Source organism: Notolabrus celidotus, chromosome 22 (genome assembly GCF_009762535.1).
Source record: "Notolabrus celidotus isolate fNotCel1 chromosome 22, fNotCel1.pri, whole genome shotgun sequence".
Taxonomy (NCBI): Eukaryota; Metazoa; Chordata; class Actinopteri; order Labriformes; family Labridae; genus Notolabrus; species Notolabrus celidotus.
The window spans coordinates 22,719,128-22,740,862 of NC_048293.1; the positions used below are offsets into that span (position 1 = coordinate 22,719,128).

Consider the following 21,735-nt stretch of genomic DNA (forward strand, 5'->3'; position numbering starts at 1 on the left):
ATTTTGGTTCTATTGTAGGAACAACGTCCCTCTCCCTCTTCAGGAGGAGGGATGAAGATTGACTCAGTGAATCTGACCTGCACACAGAGGAACTGAACGAGAGCTTCTATGTTGTCTGTTTGTTTCCACTCAGCCACAGTGAAAAGTGAGTAAAGCTTTGCACGACTTAAATCATTTTTAGTTTGTTGGAAAAACTGCAGCTTCACACTTTGAGTCCGCCAGCTGTTCTGTTTCTGCCTCAGCTGGAGCTTTCACTGTTGCTCAATCCATCTTGTGCTCATCTGTCCCCCAAATGCTCCAGTTTCCCTCCAAACAGACCGTAAAAATATCAAAATATATCGCACTGTGGTTGCCTTCTGAGTGATAGATATGTGAAATAAAGAGGAAATCACGTGGAACCTCAAAACAGAGCCTGAGAAAGTTTTCAGAGTTGATGTCAGGACAAGGAGCAGGTTGGAGCAGAGACAGACGAGTCGACACGAGATGAATACAAGGAAGAAGGCAACATGTGAAGGTGAAGAATATCTGAGACTGCTTCATGTGAGAGAGTATAAATAATAAACCAGCATCCTGATGAACTGAGAGTCAACTAAACCCCCTAAAGACCTGAATACCAGAAAACCAGAGCAGCTTTAAGGTGGCTGCATTACCGGATCTTACTCACTAGGTGGCGACATATCACCACTGAATGTAACATGTGGGGACTCTTCATCATGAGTCAACATTCACTGAGCGGAGTGTTTACCATCAGGGTCAGAAGCTCAGTGGAGACCTTTGTGACATGTTCACGTTCTTCTCTTCTCCTCCCTTCTGACGACACGTCTAAAAGGAAAACTGTTTCTCTAACTCTTAGAAAGCAGGTGAAGTGTGAACACCGTGGAGTCACGGTGCAGCAGAGGAAAGGGAATTTAGGTAACACGCATTGATCTTAAATAAGTGTTTGCTGCTGTGTGTGAGTGAAAACTATCAGAATAGGAAAGGGTTAAATAATTTCACCAAGGCACGGGTCTTCCTAAAAATAAATAAAAATATGAAGAAAAAAAGAAGAAGAGGCAAAAACTCTGATTTATTTCTTTATTTCAGCCCATCAAGAACGAGTCACTTTTTAAAGGATCAATGAGCGACTTTAAGGGCTTTAGTCTTCTATCAAAATAGTACATGCTTCTCTTTCCCTCTTTTATTCTTCCTCAAATCAGTCCATTCTTCATTTCTTCCTACCTTCCTTTCTTCTTGTGTCAATTCCTTCTTTTCTCTATTCGTCCCTTTCTTCTCTTCCTCCCTTCCGTTCTTTTTCTTCTTTCATGCCTTCCTTTCTTGCTCCATTCCTGCCTTTTTTCTTTTCTCTATTTTACTTCCTTCCTTCCTCTTGTCAATTCTGTCCTTTCTTCATTCCTTTCTGCATTCTTTCTTCTCTCCATCCTTTCCTTCCATTCCTTCTTCTATTCCTCCCCTCCTCTCCTTTCATCCATTCTCTCTTCTTCTCCTCTTCCTCCTTTCCTTCCTTCCATTCCTTCTTCTATTTTTCCTTTCCTTTCATCCTTTCTTTTTCTCTTCCTCCTTTCCTTCCTTCATTCTTTCTTCTCCTCTTCCTCCTTTCCTTCCTTCCATTCCTTCTTCTACTTTTCCTTTCCTTCCTTCCATTCTCTCGTCCTCCTTTCCTTTCATCCTTTCTTTTTCTCTTCCTCCTTTCCTTCCTTCATTCTTTCTTCTCCTCTTCCTCCTTTCCTTCCTTCCTTCCATTCCTTCTTCTACTTTTCCTTTTCTTCCTTCCATTCTCTCTTCCTCATTTCCTTTCATCCTTTCTTTTTCTCTTCCTCCTTTCCTTCCTTCATTCTTTCTTATCCTCTTCCTCCTTTCCTTCCTTCCATTCCTTCTTCTATTTTTCATTTCCTTCCTTCCATTCCTTCTCTTCCTCCTTTTCTTCCTTCCATTCCTTCTCCTCTTCCTCCTTTCCTTCCTTCCATCATTTCTTCTTCTCTTCCTCCTTTCCTTTCATACTTTCTTCTTCTTCTCTTCCTTCCTTCATTCATTTTACCCTTCCTTCCTCTTTCTTTCTTCTTCTTATTGCCATTCATTTCCTGATGATCATGAACTCATTCATGGTGGGTTTGTGAATTCGTGCACCAGGGGTCAGCCTCAGCTCAGACTCTATGCCAAATTCCAACATGGCGACCGCCATCGTCACCTCTCCAGAAACCAGCTGATGACTCCACTGAGATTACGTCCATGTTTTTATTGGTCTATGGCTGTGACCAGAATCCAGATTGAATGGACTCGACGTCTTCCTTTCATCCCGCGTACTGGACCCTTCATCAGACATCATCTTTTTATATTGCGTCATTTTCTAGAGCTTAAAGATGAACTTTGACCTTTGTCTTTATTTCATGGGCCAATGACTGGAGACAGGAAGTGTATGGAATGCGGAGACCAGCATCTCAGTTTCACACAATAAAAACAAAGGTTCCTTCAGGATGAGTGAGTCTCCGTTCGTCATGTCTCTTTGGTTTCACAGAGTTTACTTCAGGTTGTCTGTGATAAGCGGTGCAACATGATTAGCATCGAATCTTCCCAGATGGCCCCTGCTGAAGTTATGGATTTAAGTGCCCATTGAAGGCTTTTTAAGTAAGCTATGAGTCAGACTCATAAAACAGTAACAGCATTGTTTACTTTGCAGAAAACAGGTGGAAGGGGGTTAAACGTGGTCCTTAACTCACAGCCCCGAGCGGGTTGTTCCACTATAACAGTTATCGTTACGCTCTTATCTGACACCCCCTCCACCGTCCACATGCACCGGCTCCACTGCCTACCAATTATCAACATCCATGCACATCATTATAAAGCCCGTAAAACACTTCTGTGGTGAAGCGGGCACTGATGCACAGACGCTGTTAGCATACCATGCAGTTACTCTAATACCACCGAGCAACACAGTGGGAAGAGCTCTCGATGAGCAGCGAGATCGATGTCTCATACGATTAGGGTTAGGGTTACGATTAGGGTTAGGGTTACGATTAGGGTTAGGGTTAGGGTTACGATTAGGGTTAGGGTTAGGGTTACGATTAGGGTTAGGGTTAGGGTTACGATTAGGGTTAGGGTTAGGGTTAGCGTTAGGGTTACGATTAGGGTTAGGGTTACGATTAGGGTTAGGGTTACGATTAGGGTTAAGATTAGCGTTAGGGTTACGATTAGGATTAGGGTTAGGGTTACGATTATGGTAAGGGTTACGGTTAGGGTTAGGGTTACAATTAGGATTAAGGTTAAGATTAGCGTTAGGGTTACGATTAGGATTAGGGTTAGGGTTAGGGTTACGATTAGGGTTAGGGTTAGGATTAGGGTTCAGATTAGCATTAGGGTTACGATTAGGATTAGGGTTAAGATTAGCGTTAGGGTTACGATTAGGATTAGGGTTAAGATTAGCGTTAGGGTTACGATTATGGTTAGGGTTAGGGTTACGATTAGGGTTAGGGTTAAGATTAGGGTTAGGGTTACGATTAGGGTTAGGGTTAGGGTTACGATTAGGGTTAGGGTTATGATTAGGATTAGGGTTAGGGTTAGGGTTAGGGTTACGATTATGGTTAGGTTTACGATTAGGGTTAGGGTTAGGGTTACGATTAGGGTTAGGGTTACGATTAGGGTTAGGGTTACGATTAGGGTTAGGGTTACGATTTGGGTTAGGGTTAGCGTTAGGGTTACGATTAGGGTTAGGGTTACGATTAGGGTTAGGGTTACGATTAGGGTTAGCGTTAGGGTTACGATTAGGGTTAGGGTTACGATTAGGGTTAGGGTTACGATTAGGGTTAGGGTTACAATTAGGGTTAGGGTTAGGGTTACGATTAGGGTTAGGGTTACGATTAGGGTTAGGGTTACGATTAGGGTTAGGGTTAGGGTAAGGATTACGATTAGGGTTAGGGTTAGGGTTACGATTAGGGTTAGGGTTACGATTAGGGTTAGGGTTAAGATTAGGGTTAGGGTTAGGGTTAGGGTTACGATTAGGGTTAGGGTTAGGGTTACGATTAGGGTTAGGGTTAGGGTTAGGGTTACGATTAGGGTTAGGGTTAGGGTTACGATTAGGGTTAGGGTTAGGGTAAGGATTACGATTAGGGTTAGGGTTACGATTAGGGTTAGGGTTACGATTAGGGTTAGGGTTAGGGTTACGATTAGGGTTAGGGTTACGATTAGGGTTAGGGTTAAGATTAGGGTTAGGGTTAGGGTTAGGGTTACGATTAGGGTTAGGGTTAGGGTTAAGATTAGGGTTAGGGTTAGGGTTACGATTAGGGTTAGGGTTACGGTTAGGGTTAGGGTTACGATTAGGGTTAAGATTAGCGTTAGGGTTACGATTAGGATTAGGGTTAGGGTTAGGGTTACGATTATGGTTAGGGTTACGATTAGGGTTAAGATTAGCGTTAGGGTTACGATTAGGGTTAGGGTTAGGGTTAGGGTTACGATTATGGTTAGGGTTACGATTAGGGTTAGGGTTAGGGTTACGATTAGGGTTAGGGTTACGATTAGGGTTAGGGTTAGGGTTACAATTAGGGTTAGGATTAGGGTTATGATTAGGGTTAGGGTTAGGGTTACGATTAGGGTTAGGGTTAGGGTTAGCGTTAGGGTTACGATTAGGGTTAGGGTTACGATTAGGGTTAGGGTTACGATTAGGGTTAGGGTTAGCGTTAGGGTTACAATTAGGGTTAGGGTTACGATTAGGGTTAGGGTTACGATTAGGGTTAGGGTTAGGGTTACGATTAGGGTTAGGGTTAGGGTTACGATTAGGGTTAGGGTAAGGGTAAGGATTACGATTAGGGTTAGGGTTACGATTAGGGTTAGGGTTACGATTAGGGTTAGGGTTAGGGTTACGATTAGGGTTAGGGTTACGATTAGGGTTAGGGTTAAGATTAGGGTTAGGGTTACGATTAGGGTTAGGGTTAGGGTTACGATTAGGGTTAGGGTTAGGGTTATGATTAGGGTTAGGGTTAGCGTTAGGGTTACAATTAGGGTTAGGGTTACGATTAGGGTTAGGGTTAGCGTTAGGGTTACAATTAGGGTTAGGGTTACGATTAGGGTTAGGGTTACGATTAGGGTTAGGGTTAGCGTTAGGGTTACAATTAGGGTTAGGGTTACGATTAGGGTTAGGGTTATGATTAGGGTTAGGGTTAGCGTTAGGGTTACAATTAGGGTTAGGGTTACGATTAGGGTTAGGGTTAGCGTTAGGGTTACAATTAGGGTTAGGGTTACGATTAGGGTTAGGGTAAGGGTAAGGATTACGATTAGGGTTAGGGTTACAATTAGGGTTAGGGTTACGATTAGGGTTAGGGTTAGGGTTACGATTAGGGTTAGGGTTACGATTAGGGTTAGGGTTAAGATTAGGGTTAGGGTTAGGGTTACGATTAGGGTTAGGGTTAGGGTTACGATTAGGGTTAGGGTTAGGGTTATGATTAGGGTTAGGGTTAGGGTTAGGGTTACGATTAGGGTTAGGGTTAGGGTAAGGGTTACGATTAGGGTTAGGGTTACGGTTAGGGTTACGATTAGGGTTAAGATTAGTGTTAGGGTTACGATTAGGATTAGGGTTAGGGTTAGGGTTACGATTATGGTTAGGGTTACGATTAGGGTTAGGGTTAGGGTTACGATTAGGGTTAGGGTTACGATTAGGGTTAGGGTTAGGGTTACAATTAGGGTTAGGGTTAGGGTTATGATTAGGGTTAGGGTTAGGGTTACGATTAGGGTTAGGGTTAGGGTTACGATTAGGGTTAGGGTTAGGGTTACGATTAGGGTTAGGGTTAGGGTTACGATTAGGGTTACGATTAGGGTTAGGGTTAGGGTTACGATTAGGGTTAGGGTTAAGATTAGCGTTAGGGTTACGATTAGGGTTAGGGTTAGGGTTAGCGTTAGGGTTACGATTAGGGTTAGGGTTAAGATTAGCGTTAGGGTTACGATTAGGGTTAGGGTTAGGGTTAGCGTTAGGGTTACGATTAGGGTTAGGGTTACGATTAGGGTTAGGGTTACGATTAGGGTTAGGGTTAGGGTTACAATTAGGGTTAGGGTTAGGGTTATGATTAGGGTTAGGGTTAGGGTTAGGGTTAGGGTTAGGGTTACGATTAGGGTTAGGGTTACGATTAGGGTTAGGGTTAGGGTAAGGGTTACGATTAGGGTTAAGATTAGCGTTAGGGTTACGATTAGGGTTAGGGTTAAGATTAGCGTTAGGGTTACGATTAGGGTTAGGGTTAGGGTTAGCGTTAGGGTTACGATTAGGGTTAGGGTTACGATTAGGGTTAGGGTTACGATTAGGGTTAGGGTTAGGGTTACGATTAGGGTTAGGGTTACGATTAGGGTTAGGGTTAGCGTTAGGATTATGATTAGGGTTAGGGTTACGATTAGGGTTAGGGTTAGGGTAAGGATTAAGGTTAGGGTTAGGGTTACGATTAGGGTTAGGGTTAGGGTTAGGGTTACGATTAGGGTTAGGGTTAGGGTTACGGTTAGGGTTAGGGTTACGATTAGGGTTAAGATTAGCGTTAGGGTTACGATTAGGATTAGGGTTAGGGTTAGGGTTAGGGTTACGATTATGGTTAGGGTTACGATTAGGGTTAGGGTTACGATTAGGGTTAGGGTTAGGGTTACAATTGGGGTTAGGGTTAGGGTTATGATTAGGGTTAGGGTTAGGGTTACGATTAGGGTTAGAGTTAGGGTTACAATTGGGGTTAGGGTTAGGGTTATGATTAGGGTTAGGGTTAGGGTTACGATTAGGGTTAGGGTTAGGGTTAGGGTTACGATTAGGGTTACGATTAGGGTTAGGGTTAGGGTTACGATTAGGGTTACGATTAGGGTTAGGGTTAGGGTTACGATTAGGGTTAGGGTTACGATTAGGGTTAGGGTTAGGGTAAGGGTTAGGGTTACGATTAGGGTTAGTGTTAGGGTTAAGATTATGATTAGGGTTACGATTAGGGTTAGGGTTACGATTATGGTTAGGGTTACGATTAGGGTTAGGGTTACGATTAGGGTTAGGGTTACGATTAGGGTTAGGGTTAGGGTTACAATTAGGGTTAGGCTTAGGGTTATGATTAGGGTTAGGGTTACGATTAGGGTTAGGGTTAGGGTTACGATTAGGGTTAGGGTTAGGGTTACGATTAGGGTTACGATTAGGGTTAGGGTTAGGGTTACGATTAGGGTTAGGGTTACGATTAGGGTTAGGGTTAGGGTAAGGGTTAGGGTTTAGGGTTAGGGTTAGGGTTAGGGTTAGGGTTACGATTAGGGTTAGGGTTAGGGTTACGATTAGGGTTAGGGTTAGGGTTAGGGTTAGGGTTAGGGTTCCGATTAGGGTTAGGGTTACGATTAGGGTTAGGGTTACGATTAGGGTTAGGGTTAGGGTTAGGGTTAGGGTTCCGATTAGGGTTAGGGTTCCGATTAGGGTTAGGGTTACGATTAGGGTTAGGGTTACGATTAGGGTTAGGGTTAGGGTTAGGGTTAGGGTTAGGGTTCCGATTAGGGTTAGGGTTACGATTAGGGTTAGGGTTACGATTAGGGTTAGGGTTAGGGTTAGGGTTACGATTAGGGTTAGGGTTAGGGTTACGATTAGGGTTAGGGTTAGGGTTAGGGTTACGATTAGGGTTAGGGTTAGGGTTATGATTAGGGTTAGGGTTAGCGTTACGATTAGGGTTAGGGTTACGATTAGGGTTAGGGTTACAATTAGGGTTAGCGTTACGATTAGGGTTAGGGTTAGGGTTACGATTAGGGTTAGGGTTAGGGTTAAGATTAGGGTTAGGGTTACGATTAGGGTTAGGGTTAGGGTTACGATTAGGGTTAGGGTTAGGGTTACGATTAGGGTTAGGGTTACGATTAGGGTTAGGGTTAGGGTTACGATTAGGGTTAGGGTTAGGGTTACGATTAGGGTTAGGGTTACGATTAGGGTTAGGGTTAGAGTTACGATTAGGGTTAGGGTTACGATTAGGGTTAGGGTTAGAGTTACGATTAGGGTTAGGGTTACAATTAGGGTTAGCGTTACGATTAGGGTTAGGGTTAGGGTTACGATTAGGGTTAGGGTTAGGGTTAGGGTTACGATTAGGGTTAGGGTTAGGGTTACGATTAGAGTTAGGGTTAGGGTTACGATTAGGGTTAGGGTTAGGGTTACGATTAGGGTTAGGGTTAGGGTTAGGGTTACGATTAGGGTTAGGGTTAGGGTTACGATTAGGGTTACAATTAGGGTAAGCGTTACGATTAGTGTTAGGGTTAAGATTAGGGTTAGGGTTACGATTAGGGTTAGGGTTAGGGTTACGATTAGGGTTAGGGTTAGGGTTACGATTAGGGTTAGGGTTAGGGTTAGGGTTACGATTAGGGTTAGGGTTAGGGTTACGATTAGGGTTAGGGTTAGGGTTACGATTAGGGTTAGGGTTAGGGTTACGATTAGGGTTACGATTAGGGTTAGGGTTAGGGTTACGATTAGGGTTAGGGTTACGATTAGGGTTACGATTAGGGTTAGGGTTACGATTAGGGTTAGGGTTAGGATTAGGGTTAGGGTTACGATTAGGGTTAGGGTTATGGTTAGGGTTACGATTAGGGTAAGGGTTACGATTAGGGTTAGGGTTACGATTAGGGTTAGGGTTACAGTTAGGGTTAGCGTTACGATTAGGGTTAGGGTTAGGGTTAGGGTTACGATTAGGGTTAGGGTTAAGATTAGGGTTAGGGTTACGATTAGGGTTAGGGTTACGATTAGGGTTAGGGTTAGGGTTACGATTAGGGTTAGGGTTAGGGTTAGGGTTACGATTAGGGTTAGGGTAACGATTAGGGTTAGGGTTAGGGTTACGATTAGGGTTAGGGTTAGGGTTACGATTAGGGTTAGGGTTAGGGTTACGATTAGGGTTAGGGTTAGGGTTAGGGTTAGGGTTACGATTAGGGTTAGGGTTAGGGTTACGATTAGGGTTACGATTAGGGTTAGAGTTACGATTAGGGTTAGGGTTATGGTTAGGGTTACGATTAGGGTAAGGGTTAGGGTTACGATTAGGGTTAGGGTTAGGGTTACGATTAGGGTTAGGGTTAGGGTTACGATTAGGGTTAGGGTTAGGGTTACGATTAGGGTTAGGGTTAGGGTTACGATTAGGGTTAGGGTTACGATTAGGGTTACGATTAGGGTTAGGGTTACGATTAGGGTTAGGGTTACGATTAGGGTTAGGGTTACGATTAGGATTAGGGTTACGATTAGGGTTAGGGTTACGGTTAGGGTTACGATTAGGGTTAGGCTTACGATTAGGGTTAGGGTTAGGGTTAGGGTTAGGGTTACGATTATGGTTAGGGTTACGATTAGGGTTAGGGTTACGATTAGGGTTAGGGTTAGGGTTACAATTGGGGTTAGGGTTAGGGTTATGATTAGGGTTAGGGTTAGGGTTACGATTAGGGTTAGAGTTAGGGTTACAATTGGGGTTAGGGTTAGGGTTATGATTAGGGTTAGGGTTAGGGTTACGATTAGGGTTAGGGTTAGGGTTAGGGTTACGATTAGGGTTACGATTAGGGTTAGGGTTAGGGTTACGATTAGGGTTACGATTAGGGTTAGGGTTAGGGTTACGATTAGGGTTAGGGTTACGATTAGGGTTAGGGTTAGGGTAAGGGTTAGGGTTACGATTAGGGTTAGTGTTAGGGTTAAGATTATGATTAGGGTTACGATTAGGGTTAGGGTTACGATTATGGTTAGGGTTACGATTAGGGTTAGGGTTACGATTAGGGTTAGGGTTACGATTAGGGTTAGGGTTAGGGTTACAATTAGGGTTAGGCTTAGGGTTATGATTAGGGTTAGGGTTACGATTAGGGTTAGGGTTAGGGTTACGATTAGGGTTAGGGTTAGGGTTACGATTAGGGTTACGATTAGGGTTAGGGTTAGGGTTACGATTAGGGTTAGGGTTACGATTAGGGTTAGGGTTAGGGTAAGGGTTAGGGTTTAGGGTTAGGGTTAGGGTTAGGGTTAGGGTTACGATTAGGGTTAGGGTTAGGGTTACGATTAGGGTTAGGGTTAGGGTTAGGGTTAGGGTTAGGGTTCCGATTAGGGTTAGGGTTACGATTAGGGTTAGGGTTACGATTAGGGTTAGGGTTAGGGTTAGGGTTAGGGTTCCGATTAGGGTTAGGGTTCCGATTAGGGTTAGGGTTACGATTAGGGTTAGGGTTACGATTAGGGTTAGGGTTAGGGTTAGGGTTAGGGTTAGGGTTCCGATTAGGGTTAGGGTTACGATTAGGGTTAGGGTTACGATTAGGGTTAGGGTTAGGGTTAGGGTTACGATTAGGGTTAGGGTTAGGGTTACGATTAGGGTTAGGGTTAGGGTTAGGGTTACGATTAGGGTTAGGGTTAGGGTTATGATTAGGGTTAGGGTTAGCGTTACGATTAGGGTTAGGGTTACGATTAGGGTTAGGGTTACAATTAGGGTTAGCGTTACGATTAGGGTTAGGGTTAGGGTTACGATTAGGGTTAGGGTTAGGGTTAAGATTAGGGTTAGGGTTACGATTAGGGTTAGGGTTAGGGTTACGATTAGGGTTAGGGTTAGGGTTACGATTAGGGTTAGGGTTACGATTAGGGTTAGGGTTAGGGTTACGATTAGGGTTAGGGTTAGGGTTACGATTAGGGTTAGGGTTACGATTAGGGTTAGGGTTAGAGTTACGATTAGGGTTAGGGTTACGATTAGGGTTAGGGTTAGAGTTACGATTAGGGTTAGGGTTACAATTAGGGTTAGCGTTACGATTAGGGTTAGGGTTAGGGTTACGATTAGGGTTAGGGTTAGGGTTAGGGTTACGATTAGGGTTAGGGTTAGGGTTACGATTAGAGTTAGGGTTAGGGTTACGATTAGGGTTAGGGTTAGGGTTACGATTAGGGTTAGGGTTAGGGTTAGGGTTACGATTAGGGTTAGGGTTAGGGTTACGATTAGGGTTACAATTAGGGTAAGCGTTACGATTAGTGTTAGGGTTAAGATTAGGGTTAGGGTTACGATTAGGGTTAGGGTTAGGGTTACGATTAGGGTTAGGGTTAGGGTTACGATTAGGGTTAGGGTTAGGGTTAGGGTTACGATTAGGGTTAGGGTTAGGGTTACGATTAGGGTTAGGGTTAGGGTTACGATTAGGGTTAGGGTTAGGGTTACGATTAGGGTTACGATTAGGGTTAGGGTTAGGGTTACGATTAGGGTTAGGGTTACGATTAGGGTTACGATTAGGGTTAGGGTTACGATTAGGGTTAGGGTTAGGATTAGGGTTAGGGTTACGATTAGGGTTAGGGTTATGGTTAGGGTTACGATTAGGGTAAGGGTTACGATTAGGGTTAGGGTTACGATTAGGGTTAGGGTTACAGTTAGGGTTAGCGTTACGATTAGGGTTAGGGTTAGGGTTAGGGTTACGATTAGGGTTAGGGTTAAGATTAGGGTTAGGGTTACGATTAGGGTTAGGGTTACGATTAGGGTTAGGGTTAGGGTTACGATTAGGGTTAGGGTTAGGGTTAGGGTTACGATTAGGGTTAGGGTAACGATTAGGGTTAGGGTTAGGGTTACGATTAGGGTTAGGGTTAGGGTTACGATTAGGGTTAGGGTTAGGGTTACGATTAGGGTTAGGGTTACGATTAGGGTTACGATTAGGGTTAGGGTTACGATTAGGGTTAGGGTTACGATTAGGGTTAGGGTTAGGGTTACGATTAGGGTTACGATTAGGGTTAGAGTTACGATTAGGGTTAGGGTTATGGTTAGGGTTACGATTAGGGTAAGGGTTACGATTAGGGTTAAGATTAGCGTTAGGGTTACGATTAGGGTTAGGGTTAGGGTTACGATTAGGGTTAGGGTTACGATTAGGGTTAGGGTTACGATTAGGGTTAGGGTTAGGGTTACGATTAGGGTTAGGGTTAGGGTTAGGGTTACGATTAGGGTTAGGGTTACGATTAGGATTAGGGTTACGATTAGGGTTAGGGTTACGGTTAGGGTTACGATTAGGGTTAGGCTTACGATTAGGGTTAGGGTTAGGGTTACGATTAGGGTTAGGGTTACGATTAGGGTTAGGGTTACGGTTAGGGTTACGATTAGGGTTACGATTAGGGTTAGGGTTAGGGTTACAATTAGAAATCACAGAGCTGATTTCCCTCAAATGATCAGGTCTTTTACAGAGACTTGTGTTTTTAACTGGCATGAAATTGTTTGAAAAAGAAACAAAAGATTGAAGTGGATTTTATCTCTTCAACACCAAGCCAATACTTACCTGAGACAGTTTTGTCCTGGATGACCGATCTCACACTGCAATTTTTTAGATTAGGAGAGAGGTTTGCACACTTACACACTTTAAGTTTCTGTGACTCTGTTTTTCCACCAGCCCGACAATCACACAGAAACTTCTGCTTGTTTTATTGAGTTTGATGAAGATTGCAGCCTCTGATTCTTGTTTTGTTGCATTGCAGTCGATAGAGGAGATGAATCTTTCTGTAAAAAGTTACCAAAACAGGCTTTACTTTAGCTGCCACAGTATTGTGTTTGAGTAACTGGCATTAAATGAGAAAAACACAGCTATAAAACAGCTTCTTTCTCTCTGTTTTCTCCTCTAACACTTTCTCTCTTGTTACGAGACAATCCTCTCTTGTCTTGTCTGGAAAAAAAAGCATAGGGAAGAAAATTTGGCACCAGCGCTGGAGTGTGCACCTGGGACTCCCAGAAGGTGTTAAAACACCAGGAGCCCTCTCCCACAAAGCAGAGGAGGGATCATATTAGGCTAGCAGCTAGCAGGTGCAACCTTCACATTAAAGCAAGCCTCCCTCATAAAGGCCTTTACGACTGCATCTGTTTTCAAGTCCTGTGGTGGTAATGTCAGGGAGAGGGAGGAATGCTTTACGGGGTAGCAAACACAGTGGGGGGACTTGTGTATTAACTACATGTACAAGTGGTATAAAAAGGTGCGCTCGACATAAAGACTATTAAACTATACATACTGCCCCCTTCCTTTATTCCTCTGTTCCAGTCGTCTTCAGCAGCTTTACCCTCCGATGGAAAGCAGGCAGCAGAGAGCGACTGTATCCAGATGTGAAGCCCTGAGCTAAAACATGCTAAATATAACTCTAATCAAGGCCACTGCCACAAAGTGTCGAGTCTGAACATTTCTGAATATGGTTTCAGGACCATGACGGATGGCTTTAGTCCGGTTCCAGACTCTGAATCACTGACTGTCTTTTATTTGTGTTTGAACAGAGCTGACGGGATTGTCATCGCCCTTCCATGCATCCAGGTTGATCTGTAGGCCAAACCCACTAACCCCAAAGCCCGGTGGGGGTTAGTGGGTGACCCCCAGTGTTTTTTAACCTCTGAACAGTTTTTCGATTCTGTGCAACAGGAAGAGTTTCTCAGCAATGCTACAATTTAAAGGCTGCATGACGACGTGTTGGTGTTGAACCCCAGCGTATCAAAGACGTGGACACAGTTTCTTGTCTCAAAAGAGAAGGCACCATGAAAGTGACTAAAACCTGTATTCTTTCTAATGGCCAGCAGAGGGAGACTCCAGTGGTTGCAAAAAAGAAGTCTAATTAATTCAAACCAGCGGGAAAAGAAATAATAGAAACATTTTTGTAATAATTCATGGTCTCAATCTGTAGTTGAAAATCTTCTTTAATCAAGCATGATGTTTATTTTGTAAATTTGGGTTAACTTTGGTGTCAAATTGTTAATAAATGAGAGTAATGCATTTGTCAAGTCAAGTAAAATATAATGATAAAGCACACGCTGGTCGAGGTGCTGCACAACTAGTACGACTAAGACTAGCAACCACACTGTGGACGCTGATGTGGATCCCAATAAAGGATTTTAAAAAAGAAAAGAAAGAAACAGCCAAAACAAAACTCGGGCAAGGCACATTGAAACACTGCTGGCGAGCAGCTGACCAGAGAGCGAACTCTCAGAGAGACCCTCAGACGCACAACAGGAGTAAAATAAGCCCAGTAAAAATCAACTCCTTTATTATAGACACACTTTGATCGTTCTCATACACACAAAGGAAACCTCTCACTGTCTCTCAAGGTGAGACATTGAGGTAGTGATGTTACGAGATGTGCCGAGGCTTCGAAGCGTGTGTCGAGTAATGGAGGGGGCTTTTCCGTGAAGCGTGTATCGAGGCTTGCTTCATTGAGGGGAGGAGCCGAAAATGATGACGTCCGAAGCCTCGCTGCCCGGCTGTACCACGTGACTGCTTCGGCAAGTGGTTCAGATTTTGCTGCGAGGTTTGACAGCAATATAAACCCCTCAGGCTCTGTTCAAAATGTGGGTGTTTGATGGAGAGTTGCGGTCAGTTCAGACTTCGGATAGAGTTTTGATAGTTTGGACACTAGAGTTTGGACAGCGTTTATATAGTTTGGAGAGTTTAGAGAGAGAGAGAGAGAGAGATGGTTTGAAGATTTAGGAGTGAGAGGAGGACAGGTAAGACGGAGCCAGCGAGAAAGAGGGGAGTTTGGTGCGGACCTGTTGCAACTCTGGTGCGGTCTTGGCCTAATGGTTAAGTTGCACGCCTATGATATCATTGGCCTGGGTTCTAGCCCAGCCTGCAGCTTTTTAATCGCATTTTTCCCCCACTCTCTCCCAGTTTCTACACTGTCCTCTCCTCTATAAATAAAATGAGTCAAAGCCCAAAAAATATAACTTAAAAAAGAAAGAAAGAGGAGGATTTCCCCTGTGTGGCAACATTTTGATTTAATAACTCCTAACTCCTAATAACACAAGCATATTCAGTGACCTCTTCCTAGTTCCACAATCACTTTCATTGTCCTCTGTCTGCTTAAGCCAATTCCATTTTCCTAAAGGTACAGAAAAATATAATTACACAACCTGCCATATCATATGATAATAACATTTTGGGAAAATGTACACACACAGAATACATTCAAAAATATTTTATCATGCACATATATGATAATTTATGTACAGAAATTATTTGGTCGTAGATTTTTTGTAATTCATAGTCATTCCCATAACAGACACAAAAATTCAATGCATCACACATTATGTGGTTAAGATCCAGCTGCATGTAATGATAAACCTGGCCAGCAGGTGGTTTCGTGTGCACATGAAGCTTCGAGTAATGAACCCTTTCTCGAACCAATTGGCTCAAGTGGTTCGAAGCCTCATGAGGCTTCATCTCACCATCACTACATTGAGGCAGCACAGAGCCCTGACACTCACAGGTATATATAAACTACACACACCTGGTCTCAATCAGGACCAATCAGCCACACACACACACCTGACTCTGCTCTGGGATGATTCCCCTACCAAACTCAGAAAGTATCCAGAGTGAGCTACCCTCACATGCAGCATTAAAAACCTGTATGATCACGATTCTATTGTGATACTTATATAAATCTTTGGAAATAAATGCTGATAGTTAAATCAAGGAAAGAGAAATCACTCACTTATTTCTATTTCTAATATATTTCCCTTGCTTCTCTAAAAAAACATCATGACTGGTTTAAGGAATTAATCGTCTTGGCCTGGGAGCCTGCGGCTCTGTCTCTCTACTGCAGCTGTCAGTCAAAGTAAACCCGGATGTAAAACCCTGTTTTTTAACCTCTAATAACTAACGAAAAAGAAACTTTTCAGAAAAAAGAGGCCTTGGACACAAAACAGTCAAATAATAACACATATCACCACAGCATATGGATGTGAGAAACATTCGTACAACTTGTATTTATTTTTTAAAGTTTGCCCACAGCCCCATTCAAGTGAATTGGGAGACAGAGTTTTTGACCTATACTGCAGCCAGCCACTAGGGGGAGCAGTTTTTTTGGCGGCCTCACTTCAAGCCGAGTGACATGACGTCTATTTTATATACAGTCTATGACAGTGACGAGAAGACTGGGCCCAAAACGGAGCCTTGCAGGACCCCGCAGGTAACTGCAAGGTCGCCTGTGATTGACGCGTCACCGCCTTGTTGCTACTTCTGCAGAAAGCCCAGTTTGATGGAGTCTAAAAGTTCATATTCTGTCCCTATTGGTCCCAAATGAACCGAGGTGAACTGAAGGCTTCCTGAGGGAAGTTATAAAACACATGACTTCACACTTCTTGTATTCAGTCTTTGATGATGGGTCTAACCCTCACCTGATGATACCTCCTCTCCCGAGCCCTCCTTTAACACAGCGGTAGGGAATACCTGAGCATTAATGACGGCCACATTTCAGTTGTTTTGCATGGCTTGTTGATGACTTATTTCACCGCTCGTGTATGACGGTTCGTTGCAGAGGGAGCTTCATCCTTTCCAGTGGCACATGTGTAAGCATCAATGCGTGAATTTAAACTCTTGTAAAGCATACGTTTAGGCTTCAGGGTTACCAGCTGCAGAGTTTTATAAAAGCTGTTCATTCATTTGGATGTGTCAGCCTCGTCGGAGCCGTCATTAATTCTCCAGAGCCAGAGCTGTTTCATAGAGAATAACAAAGACGCATTTATCCTGTTGTAAAACAACATTTCTGTGACATCATGGACACTTCCTCTCTTTATTTGCTCTGGTCTCGATACCTCTCCTGATGATGGACACATGTGGTTAGTGCACTGAAACCCTGTATTTGTGTTTATAATAGCAGCGCTGTGGTTACATGACACAGTACGTGAAGCTTTTCTCTCTGAGGTCATGTTTTCACTGAAGCTCTCGGCTTGTGGTCCTGCTGCTGTTTGTATTCAAGGGGGGGATTTTATGGTGTAGCACCTGTTTGTTTGCTTAAGCGATGACTCATTTGCATCTGTGTTGCATTGTTATGGATTGTTTTTTTGGACATCTTGCTCTAATTTGTTGTAGTTTGTGCACGATGGAAAAACAATGCAGTCATCTTTCAGACGCTCAGGACATGAGCGCTGCGGGTTTTACAACACTGTATGTTGTTGAATGTACACTTCAGTCTCTGCTCATGGCTTCATTATCATAAACATCATAAAGACCCAAAGAGCTAGGAAGCTAACTTTAGCATAAACTCAAGGTGTCAGCATTATTCTGCTCAATGCACACCTTCGATCATCGGCACACACAACGATCACAACCACCCCCAGCAGCTTGAGTCGTTAACACAAGGAAGGATGGCTCCTTGCTTTCATGGTGTTTAAACCAAATTCTGACCACACCGTCTGCAGCAGGGATCCTGACTCATCAGATCACAGGAGGAAAAGATTTTCCTTTATTTTTTGTCCAGCTGTGTTGAGCTTGAGCCCTCTGCAGCTTCAGTCCTGATATGACGTTTGACAATATATATTTAAAAACAGGAAAATCCAAATCATATGCAACAACAGAACTTTCCTCTGCTACTTTGTGCAATTAAAAGGTACAACGATCCAACTCCGGCAGGTAACATTTATGGCCAAATTCCACCTAATCCGTCTCCGATCTGCCACAGCACTGGCTCTGATAGGTTGATAGTCACTCTGTTGCGATCTCAACAGAGCAGATGGAGCAGGACAGGAAGCCAGGCACCAAAACAAAATGAAAACATCCGGTTAATTTTCAGAATAAAACACTCTGTTTTATTACCAGATCGTATTTCACTTAACTACAACAACAAAACCGTCATGATGAGCGGAGCCAGGCCTGGAGTCAACAGGTCAGAGGTTTTCAGAGGACCAGAAAGACAACATGGATGAGGAGAGGAGGGGGAGAACCAGTGGGAAAACCTCGGTCACATGACTCCAGCTGTTCGGTGGTCCTGCTCCGTGTTGCGTCCTGAAAGTGCAACCGGTGAATGTTGACGGACGAGAGAGCACGGAGCCAGAGCGCAGCGGATCGGAGACGGACTAGACATGGATCTGGTGGAAGTCAACAAGCAGAAGCAAAATGTGCCAGAGCTTTTTCCGTGGATTGTCTACACATGACTTGTGATCAGTTTGCATTTGGCATTGCTTATGTTGGTGAAAGTTAATAACCATCATCAAGGGGTCTTAACCAATCAGAATCAAGCATCTTACACAGCCGGAAGATTAGTAAGAAAGCCAGGTAATAACCTTTGTTAATGCAGTCTGTTGGTGACCAGGTACAAATATCTGTGGAAGTCAGGGTCGTCATTTTTTGCTCTCAGGGTGTGAAGCAGATAGCGCTGGATGTTTGTATTTTCCTCCCTAATCTGTGACACACTCATCAGAACCATCTGTTTCCCTCTGGAGCTTCAGTATCAGACTCTCTCAGGCTGTTTACCCCACCTGAGGTCTAAATAAACCTCTCAGGGTTTCAGCGACCACAGAGGCAGACCTGATGAAGCTCACGTGACACGGACTTCAAACAGAGAGCCGGTTACTCTGACGGTGAATCACAGGATTAACAGGAATCTGTGAGGATGTTCGGCACAGTTGGGCGGCCATTAGGAGAGATGACCACATAGATTTATGATGTATATAAAACATTTGAAACTACCTTACAAAGCAGATTCATTTCTGTGCAGTGAGTGAGGTTTTCCTCTGCAGACTGAGACATAGCTCACCTCTGACTGAGCGACGAGCAGACTTTGCTGTAGAGCTTCAGGGCGTGCTTCTCTAAAGGAGGTATAGCGCAGCCATGATGAAACAGCACGGGTCGTTCTTCAATAAAATGCACAGAGAGGACAGTTGTTCACTATGATTACATTTTGGATGTGTGCACAAAACCAGAGTCATGTTGAACCAGATGAAATCTTTCATGAAGTCAGCAGCAGTCACGCAGCTGTGTTTACTCGCGAAGCTTTCATGCAAAACAACCGAATAAAGCTTTCTTCCTCTCCTCATCGCCACACTGAGCTCCGCGTGAGAGAGCAGCGCCGAGGCCAACAGAAGAACATGGTGCAAAGTTTTTCATTCGAGTAAATCATCTCACCTTTCATTCAGCCCATGTGTTCGAGAGAGTCCAGGATTTGGTGCTGCTCAGGTGAGAGAGAAGGAGCTGCTGGAAGATGAGAACGGGCCACCCAGGTATCATCTAGTATGATTCTGAAACAGTGGCAGTGCATCCTCTTCTGCAAAATCTGCACTTGCTGCCACTATGACTCTACTCAGCTACATCCACTGAAATGAGTCTGTCACATTCGCCCTCTACCTGTTGACACTTTGGTAATTTGTTTTACAGGTAGGTGTTCTTCCTGCCTGTCGCACCTCCAACGGTGCCTGTTTTGGTTAGCTGCAGGGTCATCAGCTGGGGACCACCGCTCATTGATGTTTCGCCCCTTAGCCCAGAACATCTCCTGGTGGCGGGGCAGTGAACAGGGGCGTCTCCCTGACACTCCCTGCAGCTAACCTTCTTCAGGAGCTGCTTGCTCCCCATATTTTGTTCCTTCTTCTCAGCCATAGCCAGAAACTTGCCTTTTCGGCCTCCTCTGAGAACTCCCTGGTTGCCTTGTACAGCCTAGCTCCCCGACACCCCAAGTATTTGAGTAGCCATGTTGTTGAAGCTCCCACAAAGCCTCTAGCCCCCACCTCCACTGGGTAGAGCTTTACGCTCCATCCTCCTTCCCTGCACTCTGCCACCAAATCTGCATATTTTGCCCTCTTTCTCTTGAGGGCAGCCTCCAACCCCTAAAAATGTTACTGTGGTCTCTCATCCGGAGCACGGAGCAGGACCACCGGACAGCTGGAGTCATGTGACCGAGGTTTTCCTGCAGTAATCACTGAATCAAGGATTCTCCTCCTCCTCCTCTCCTCATCCATGTTGTCTTTCTGGTCCTCTGAAAACCTCTGACCTGTTGACTCCAGGCCTGTCTCCGCTCATCGTAAAGGTTTGTTGTTGTAGTTAAGTGAAATACGATCTGGTGATAACACAGAGTGTTTTATTCTGAAAATGAACATTTTGTTTTGGTGCCTGACTTCCTGTCCCGCTCCATCTGCTCTGTTGAGATTGATGCGTTGTGCTCCAGCATCCGATAAGAAGTCTGTGTCACACACAACAACACCTTGACGTCACTGAGATTACCTCCATGATTTATACAGTGTGTACTATTTAGGGTGGTTGCTCCGGATAAAAGTAGGGGAGAACAGGGTTGGTTGGCACTCTTGTTATATCTCGCCACCAGAGGGCGCTGTCTCTCAAATTGGGGTATAGACATTTCCAGAATTAGGATCAGAGCTCACCTACATAGTCTTCTCTGGAGTAAGACAGATGAACTTGAGGTGAGAGGACTTTTTGTGTTTTTCATGTCAAATTGTAAATATTCAGCTCCTCAGTATTTTTCTTCTGGGCTTTTAAACGATGGGTTTATAACAAAACAAGTGTTACCCTTACAAAGTGTGAGGGGAAAGCTATAGTTTAGATTTTTATTAGCTAGCTAAGTAGTTGTTAGATGGTTGTTAGCCTTGATGCTAGCAAAAAATTCCAGTTGGGGTTGGTCGTCACATTCTCTTTGGGGTTGGTTGTCACATGTAACAACCAACCCCTATGTTGGCAAAATCATGCATGGTGGAATGAGTTGGAGTGCGCAGACCCTACATTTGCCATCACTGTAACTCAGACAGTGACTGCATGTAGTCTAGTTGAGTCGGCCATTATTGTTCAGCCTGTTTGTTTTGTTCTTTATGTTGTTATATAGACTGGCCTAAATATGTGTTTCCTGTTCATGTTCCTTACTCATTTTATGTTAAAATGCATTAAGTTATGTAGGCCTATCACTTGTCAGTGCAATTACACTTTCAAATTTAGTTCTGCCTTCTTGCCTTTTTAAAAAGATTTTTCCCATTAAAATACCATTGTGACAACCAACCCCATAGTGTGTGACAACCAACCCCATAGTGTGTGACAACCAACCCCATAGTGTGTGACAACTAACCCCATATTGTGTGACAACCAACCCCATAGTGTGTGACATCCAACCCCATAGTGTGTGACAACCAACCCCATAGTGTGTGACAACCAACTCCATAGTGTGTGACAACTAACCCCATAGTGTGTGACAACCAACCCCATAGTGTGTGACAACCAACTCCATAGTGTGTGACAACCAACCCCATAGTGTGTGACAACCAACCCCATAGTGTGTGACAACCAACCCCATAGTGTGTGACAACCAACCCCATAGTGTGTGACAACTAACCCCATAGTGTTAGACAACCAACCCCATAGTGTGTGACAACCAACCCCATAGTGTGTGACAACCAACCCCATAGTGTGACAACTAACCCCATAGTGTGACAACCAACTCCATAGTGTGTGACAACCAACCCCATAGTGTGTGACAACTAACCCCATAGTGTGTGACAACCAACTCCATAGTGTGTGACAACCAACTCAATAGTGTGTGACAACCAACCCCATAGTGTGTGACAACCATCCCTGTGATGGGGTTGGTTGTCACAATGTGTCAGAGTGCCTTTGATAGTTAATTGCCTCTTTGTTACAATGAGTTGGAAAATGAGAGGAATACACATTTCAAGCCAACACCTTAAGCCTCAATTTAATGTAGGGATGACTATTGAAAGATGTTTTGATGATGAGCAATCATCAAAACAGTAAAAAGTGTGACAACCAACCCCGTTCTCCCCTACTAAACCACATTTTTAAAAGATGTAACACAGATGTTATTTCTCAGACTGTCAGCCTGAACCTCATCCATTCTGACTTCACCTAATTGGGAAACTGTGGCACCGCTGTAACGCTGTGCCTGAAATGAGACGGGATGCTTGACCTGAATGAAGAGTGGGAGAAAAATCAAACCTGTGATTTACCTCAGGAGACGTTTAGGTCTGTTGTAGTTCCTGTTTTGTGTTTTACCGAGGAGGGATTTCTTAAAATGCCTGAAACCAAAATAATGACTAAATGTCTACTTATTGCTGAGAG

The 21,735-nt window shown here is 44.0% G+C and overlaps 1 long non-coding RNA gene across 1 annotated transcript in view; it reads left to right on the top strand.

Moving 5' to 3' along the window:
- The window catches only part of LOC117805839, a 30,377-nt gene extending 16,912 nt beyond the window's left edge, over positions 1-13,465 (top strand). The window contains exons 2-3 of the long non-coding RNA XR_004629532.1: positions 19-145; positions 13,173-13,465. This is a non-coding gene — a long non-coding RNA (uncharacterized LOC117805839). The remainder of the gene's footprint in view (positions 1-18; positions 146-13,172) is intronic.
- The last annotated feature ends 8,270 nt before the right edge of the window (positions 13,466-21,735 follow it).